The sequence below is a fragment of the Mus caroli genome, unplaced genomic scaffold (assembly GCF_978045245.1).
Source record: "Mus caroli unplaced genomic scaffold, Mus_caroli_1 scaffold_13, whole genome shotgun sequence".
In the NCBI taxonomy this organism is placed as follows: Eukaryota; Metazoa; Chordata; class Mammalia; order Rodentia; family Muridae; genus Mus; species Mus caroli.
The window spans coordinates 30330423-30337449 of record NW_028227268.1 but is presented as its reverse complement, the minus strand read 5'-3'; the positions used below and the strand labels follow the sequence as shown (position 1 = coordinate 30337449).

The following is a 7027-nucleotide window of genomic DNA, read 5'->3' as shown; positions in this document are numbered from 1 at the left end:
GCATCACAAACAACACAGTGTAAAACACCAATATTCAGTTGTAAACAGGGCTAATGTGTGGCCATAATGGAAACACTAGACGTTGTATTTGATGTCTTGTTAATATTATAAAAATTTAGACAAATAGGGATGGATTACTGAATCTACTCTTAAAACAAAAGCATTTTATAGCCATAATCTTACATAGGTAGAGAACTTTATATTTTGATACAGAAGTGAGGCTATAATTTTTGTTACATTAGTACAGAATTTTGTATATTGATATGAGTTTACAGTTTTCATGGTATAAATCATTGTATATCGATGCAAAATTTAAGATTAATTCTGTTACAACATAACATATGTGTGTTTTAACTCCTGTATAGGTATTACACCTATACAATTCATATAAGAGTACAAGGTTTAGCCTGAGTCCTTTTAATGGCTTCTATTACAAATTGCTTAAGATTAAGTAATGTAAGTTAATAGTCAGACAGTCAAAGTCATGATCATATCAGATATTAATCTAGATCATCAATAATATATTCTTCCTGGGTTGAACACATGATAGGTATCTGGAGACAAGCAATGTTTGTTTTTTCAGATATGCTATAAATAGATTGTCTTCAAAAGAACCTGAGATCCAAAGAATATGGTACTTTAAATTATTTAACTATGATAAAAATTTTAAACTATAAAAGAAGTCTGTTCCTGACAGTACACCCATTCCACTTCAAAGAAGATGCTGGGCTTCAATAACCTCTTTATGGAGTTGCTTCGATGGTGGCAAGCTAGCTACTGAGCAGAAACAATGCTCATGCCTGAACTGCAGACTCAATATCTTGTGTATTGTATGGATGCATTACTTGTCAAATAAAAAGCCTATGGCCTATGACTTAGGTAGGAAATAGAACGTTGAACACGTGCTCGCTTCAGGAGCACATATACTAAAATTGGAATGATACAGAGATTAGCATGGCCCCTGCGCAAGGTTGACATGCAAATTCGTGAAGTGTTCCATATTTTTGAGACTGCCATATCCAGGGATCCATCCCATAATTAGCCTCCAAACGATGACACCATTGCATACACTAGCAAGCATTTGCTGAAAGGTCCCTGATATAGCTGTCTCTTGTGAGACTAGGCCGGGGCCTAGCAAACACATAACTGGATGCTCATAGTCAGCTATTGGATGGATCACAGGGCCCCCAATGGAGGAGCTAGAGAAAGTACCCAAGGATCTAAAGAGATCTGCAACCCTGTAGGTGCAACAACATTATGAACTAACCAGTACCCCGGAGCTCTTGACTCTAGCTGCATATGTATCAAAAGATGGCCTAGTCGGCCATCACTGGAAAGAGAGGCCCATTGGACATGCAAACTTTATATGCCCCAGTACAGGGGAACACCAGGGCCAAAAAGTGTGAATGGGTGGGTAGGGGAGTCGGGGGGGGGAGGGTATGGGGGACTTTTGGGATAGCATTGGAAATGTAATTGAGGAAAATACGTAATAAAAAATATTAAAAAAAAAGAAAAAAGAAAGTTGAACACATGGGAGGAGAAAGGATTCTGGTGAGAGGTTCTCCAGCAAGAGATGACAACAAAGGAACTCAGTTATGGAACACAAGGAACCAGTCATGTAACAGAATGTATGCTAGAATAAATGTGGTATCTTTAGTTATATCTAGATAGAGCTGAGTGAAACTATATGGCCAAGGTATTTGTAAGTATATTTTGAGTTTCAGTCTTATTTCTGGGAGCATGGGACTAGGAGGAAGACCTAGGTCTTATATCTTGCACAGATTGTGGTACAAGGTAGTTATTCACAAGAGGTCCCCCTGGTTATATTATGTCATTTAAATTTCTCCCATTCCCCCTCCCTGCCAGTTCTCTTCTTCTATCTGGCTCTTATGAGAATTTTATTCACTGTTCTAAGAAAATTTCAAGCTCCCTTGCTTGAGTCTTCTTTCTTGTTTAGCTTCTTTGGGTCTGTTATGTGGCATTATACTTGAATTTTATAGCTAATATCCACTTATAAGTGAGTGCATACTATGCATGTCCTTTGGGAACTGGGTTACCTCCATCAGGATGCTATTCTCAAGTTTCATCCCTTTGCCTGAAAAATTCATGATGTATTCCTTTTTAATAGCTGTGTAGATGTACCACATTTTTTTATCCATTTTTCAGTTGTTTCTACTTTTTGGCTATTACAAATAAAGCTGTTATGAGCATAGTTAAGCAAATGTCTTTGTGGGATGTTGGAGCATCTTTTGGGTATATGCATAGAAGTGGTATAGCTGGGTCTTAAGGTCTTACTTCAAAAGCCTGTACTCCACAAATTGGAAAAAACCTAAAGAAATAAACTATTTTCTAGATAGTCACCACTAATATAAGTTAAATCAAGATCAGGTAAACTATTTAAACAATCCCATAAGCCCTGAAGAAATAGAAGATGTCATTAAATCATCCCCCCCCCACACACATACACACACACACACATACACAAAAGCTTATGACCAAACTGTTTTAGTGCAGTAATCTATCAGACTTTCAAATAAGATCTAATTCCAATACTCCTCAAACTATTCCACAAAATAGAAACAGAAGAAACACTGCCAAACTCATTTGATGTGGCCACAGCCACCCTAGAAACTAAACCATACAAAGATTCAATAAAGAAAGAGAATTTCAGGCTAATTTCTCTTATGAATATTGATGCAAAAATACTCAATAAAATAATCACAAACTGAATCTAAGAACACATCAAAGAACACATCAAAGGCATCATCCATCAAGATCTAGTAGGCTTCATCCCAGGGATGCAAAGATGGTTCAATATATGAAAATTTATCAATGTAATCTAAACAATATAAACAAATTGTAAGAAAAAAATCTCATTAGATGCTCAAAAAGCCTTAGATAAAATCTAACACCCCTTTATTTTAAAAGTATTAGAGAAATCAGGGATAAATGGCATATACCTAAACATAATCAAAGCAATATATAGCAAGCCAATAGCCAACATCAAATTAATTGGAGAAAAACTAAAATCAGGAACAAGAAAGAAAAGACTATACACTCTCCCCCTATCTATTCAATATATTATTTGAAGCTCTAGCCTAGTTGATGTCTAGCAAATAGGACAACTAAAGGAAATCAAGGGGATACAAATTGGAAAGAAAAAAGTCATAGGATCACTTTTGCAGATGATATGATAATATATAAAATTGACCCCACAAATTCTACCACAAGACTCTGACAGCTGATAAACACCTTCAGTGGCTAGGTACAAAACTAGCTCAAACAAGCCACTAACCCTTCTATATACAAATGATAAACTTCCCAAGAAAGAAATTAGAGAAAGAGTACCCTTTAAAATAGTAGCCATGAATAACATAAAATATCTTGATATAATTCTAACTAAGTAAGTGAAAAATCTATATGAAAAGAAATTCATATCCCTGAAGAAGGAAATTGGAGAACATATTAGAGGATGGAAAGGTCTCCTAGGCTCATGGATAGGTGGGTTTAACATAGCAAAAATGTCCATCTTACCAAAAGCAATCTATAGATTCAATGCAATTATCATCAAGATTTCCACTCAAGTTCCTATAGACCTAGAAAGAGCAATTCTCAAATTCACATGGAAAAATGAAAAAAACTCAGGATAGCCAAAATAATCCTGAATAATAAAAGAAGTTCAGGAGTAATCACCATCTCTCAGCTAAAGCTGTACTACAGAAAAATAGTGTTAAAAATTGCTTGGTATTGGTTCAGAAACAGACATGTTGGTCAGTAGAATTGAATGAAAGACACAAAATTAAACCAATACATCTATTCTCACTTTATTTTTTATAAAGAAACCAAAACTAAACAATAGAAAAATTAAAGTATCTTTAACAAATGGTGATGGACTGACTGAATGCCTACATAGAGAAGAACGAAAATAGATCAACACTTACAACCCTGCATAAAACTCAAGTGCAAGTGGGTGTAGATTCCTTTCTGATGTAGCTCGTTCCCATGAGCACAAAACACTGCTACTCACCAGTTATGCTTTATAAAGTTCTGAATTGTACTCAGCAACAAGCAGTACACATCCCACAAAGCAAAGATAAGCAGTTAGGCATTTGCTAGCAAGATGATTCTCAATAGTAGGACAGAATGCTGAGTGTTTTATTCAGATAAATGAGGGTAAAAAGAAGAGAGAGAGAGAGAGAGAGAGAGAGAGAGAGAGAGAGAGAGAGAGAGAGAGAGATTGATTCACAGTCTATACCTTACTGCTAACTCCACTCTCTAGAAAAGAGAATAGCATAGTTCTGAAAGAAATTAGTTCTGCCTCTTCTACATGGATACAGTACAAAAAGGGGGCAAGGGATGACCTTTGCTTTGGAAAAAATAACAGAATAGCCTAAAAATTTAAGAAATTCTAAAGGATAAGAGTAATATGACATGAAAGACTAGTAATCAACTGAATGACTCTAAAGCTTTTCATGAGAAACATAAATCAACTATATTCATGAAGAACTAAACATTTTGATGTCTATTTTCCAAACTCCTGTGTGGATGCTGTATATTACCGTGAGTTTAATAACTAAACAAGAGACAATTCAATGAAGTTTCACAGAAGCAGATTGTACCTGAAAAAGAGCAGATAATTTTCAGTGTCTTAGCATGGGAGCCATAATAGCCTCAGACTGGGTGCTATAGCCTCAGAAAATAAGTATCTGATCACTCACTTTGAAAAATACAATAACCCTAATGAGCAGAAAGTTAAACAATTTCAAAACAGGCTGTACAAATATGTTTGTAAACTAAAAAAGAGAGGAAGAAATACAGTAAGAGATATATGTTTGCCACTAAAGTTACAACATCATTTATGAAATACAAAGGTGAAGTTTGGAGACAGTATGGCACAGCAAGCAAGGCAGTGAAGAGCCATCTTTTGCTTGGACTGAAGGCCCACTCCATGAGATAGAACTGGTAATATTAAGGAGGCCAAGAACCTTAGAATACATGGACATTGGCCCTATGGAAATGCCTACTGCCTTTATTCTGCAAAATGAAGATAGCAATAAAATGACTGCTAATGGCATATTGCTGTTCACAGAGGTCTATCCATCACTCAGTCTTCATCCTAAAAGTGTATAGTAGATGATAATTAAAAAGAAACTCACAATTGGACAACAGAAAGAGAATGAGAGATTTCAAAGCATTCAGCCCTGAAGGGGATATCGTTATCACACCTCTCCTACCAAGACTCAGAATTTATGCAGAGGAGAAAGCAGAATGGTTACCAGATTCAAAGGAAGTGGATGACTTCATGGGAAAAAAAAACCACATTTCCCACAGTGATGCACATGTGGTCTAGTGAGACTAACAGCATGCACAAGAGTTATACACATTAAATCAGACAGAAATCCTTGCATATGAAGGTGAGATGGGCCTAATGCCCCACCCTTAGCCAAGAAGACATTTTAAATTAAAGCTTCTTGGAGAAGAAAGTCTTTGTCAATGGACTGACAGTGTGTTTTCCAACCAAATATTTGTGCAAATTGTAACCCAGCACAACACTTTTCTTTGATACAAATGGCCAGTACCAGGTGATAAGCTGGTGGGAGCAAACACATTTTTGGAGGAAATACCATTACTAGCCTCAAGTGTTATAAATGATTAGTGTAGCTAGTTTAACTTTACTGTTTTTACTCATGGGCCTATATAGCATTTAAGTGTGTGTATTTGAGTGTGTGTTTGTATGTGTGCAGCTCTAGGAAGATGTGTCCTGTGACTCAAGTATACGATTGTTGAAGTCTTAATGGTTTGATTTCACATGTAAACATTATCAGCTATCTTTGGAGAATAGACATATTTACATATGTTCCAAATCAGGTGGCAGAGCTGAGATCAAGAGAAGAGAGCAAGACATGAACAGAGTTCAGAAACATATTGGGCCCTTAAGCTTAGATTACTTTAACTTAGTCTCATCTACCTTGAAATATATTAGTGATATATAAGGGAGCTTCTAAATTTTCACCATCAGAATAATAATGTTTTTCTGTGTCTCTGCATATGTGTCTATCTGTTTCTCTGTGTTTTCCAACAGATAAGTAAAATATTGCATCAAATTTTGGACATAGTTAACCAATTTTGAGGTGTTCAACTACAGAAATTTAAAATTATCTCCAAATTAATTTGCTAATTCATAGACATATACATACATTTATATATGTGTGTATTTATGTGTGAGTGGACTACCTAGATGTTTGAGATCTATAGTAATATTTTTCAATTTTCAATTTCTATCATACCTCTATTAAAATAGAATTTTAATAAAACTTTATTTGAAAAATGAATATAACATGTGACAAATATAAACAACTAAATATTAGTTGCTGCTTCAAACAAACTAATTAAGCTTGTGCCTCTAGGCACATACCATTAGGTATTCACACTAGCACTAACATAACACGCTGCAACTGATGAAAATGTCAACTTTAATATCTCTCTGAGTTATTTTTAAAGTTTTCTGAGAGTTAGGTAAGACTGCTAGGTAAGTACAACAATTTATAAAATAAATTTATATATTAATTGAGTTGTTGACTAGGTTTATGGTACCAGGAATGAATTGAATCAGAAAATGTTAGTTGCTTTAATAGTAGTCATACCACTACTGTATTGTTTATCATGTATTTGCTAGACATGACTTAAAGGAAGCCCCAGGGACTCACAGTTGGGTATAATTATTGAAGAATTTACCTGCCCATTAGCCTACATAGTCCCTTCTGATACTAGGAGAGCTCGAAAGTAGAAAAGAAACTTGCATGTAAGTTCTAGAGTGATAGATTTCTCTCTCCTGAAAACAAAGTGTGTTCTCTTTTCTCTAGTTTATGTCCCATGAACACAGGGTATTATATTACCTTGCTTCAAAACTGTATTCATATATACTACCTACAGGATGAAGATGACATGCCTTTAGAACTTTTATCTGCAACTGTTGATGAAAAAAATTAAAGGTTCATCATATCAGTAAATTAGTTTTGCACATACT

General features: G+C 35.2%; 1 non-coding gene across 1 annotated transcript; it reads left to right on the top strand.

Moving 5' to 3' along the window:
- Positions 1 to 902: 902 nt before the first annotated feature.
- LOC115032595 (U6 spliceosomal RNA) lies at positions 903 to 1006 on the top strand. Its single transcript, XR_003838240.1, has one exon. It is a non-coding gene; the product is annotated as a U6 spliceosomal RNA (small nuclear RNA).
- Positions 1007 to 7027: the final 6021 nt, after the last annotated feature.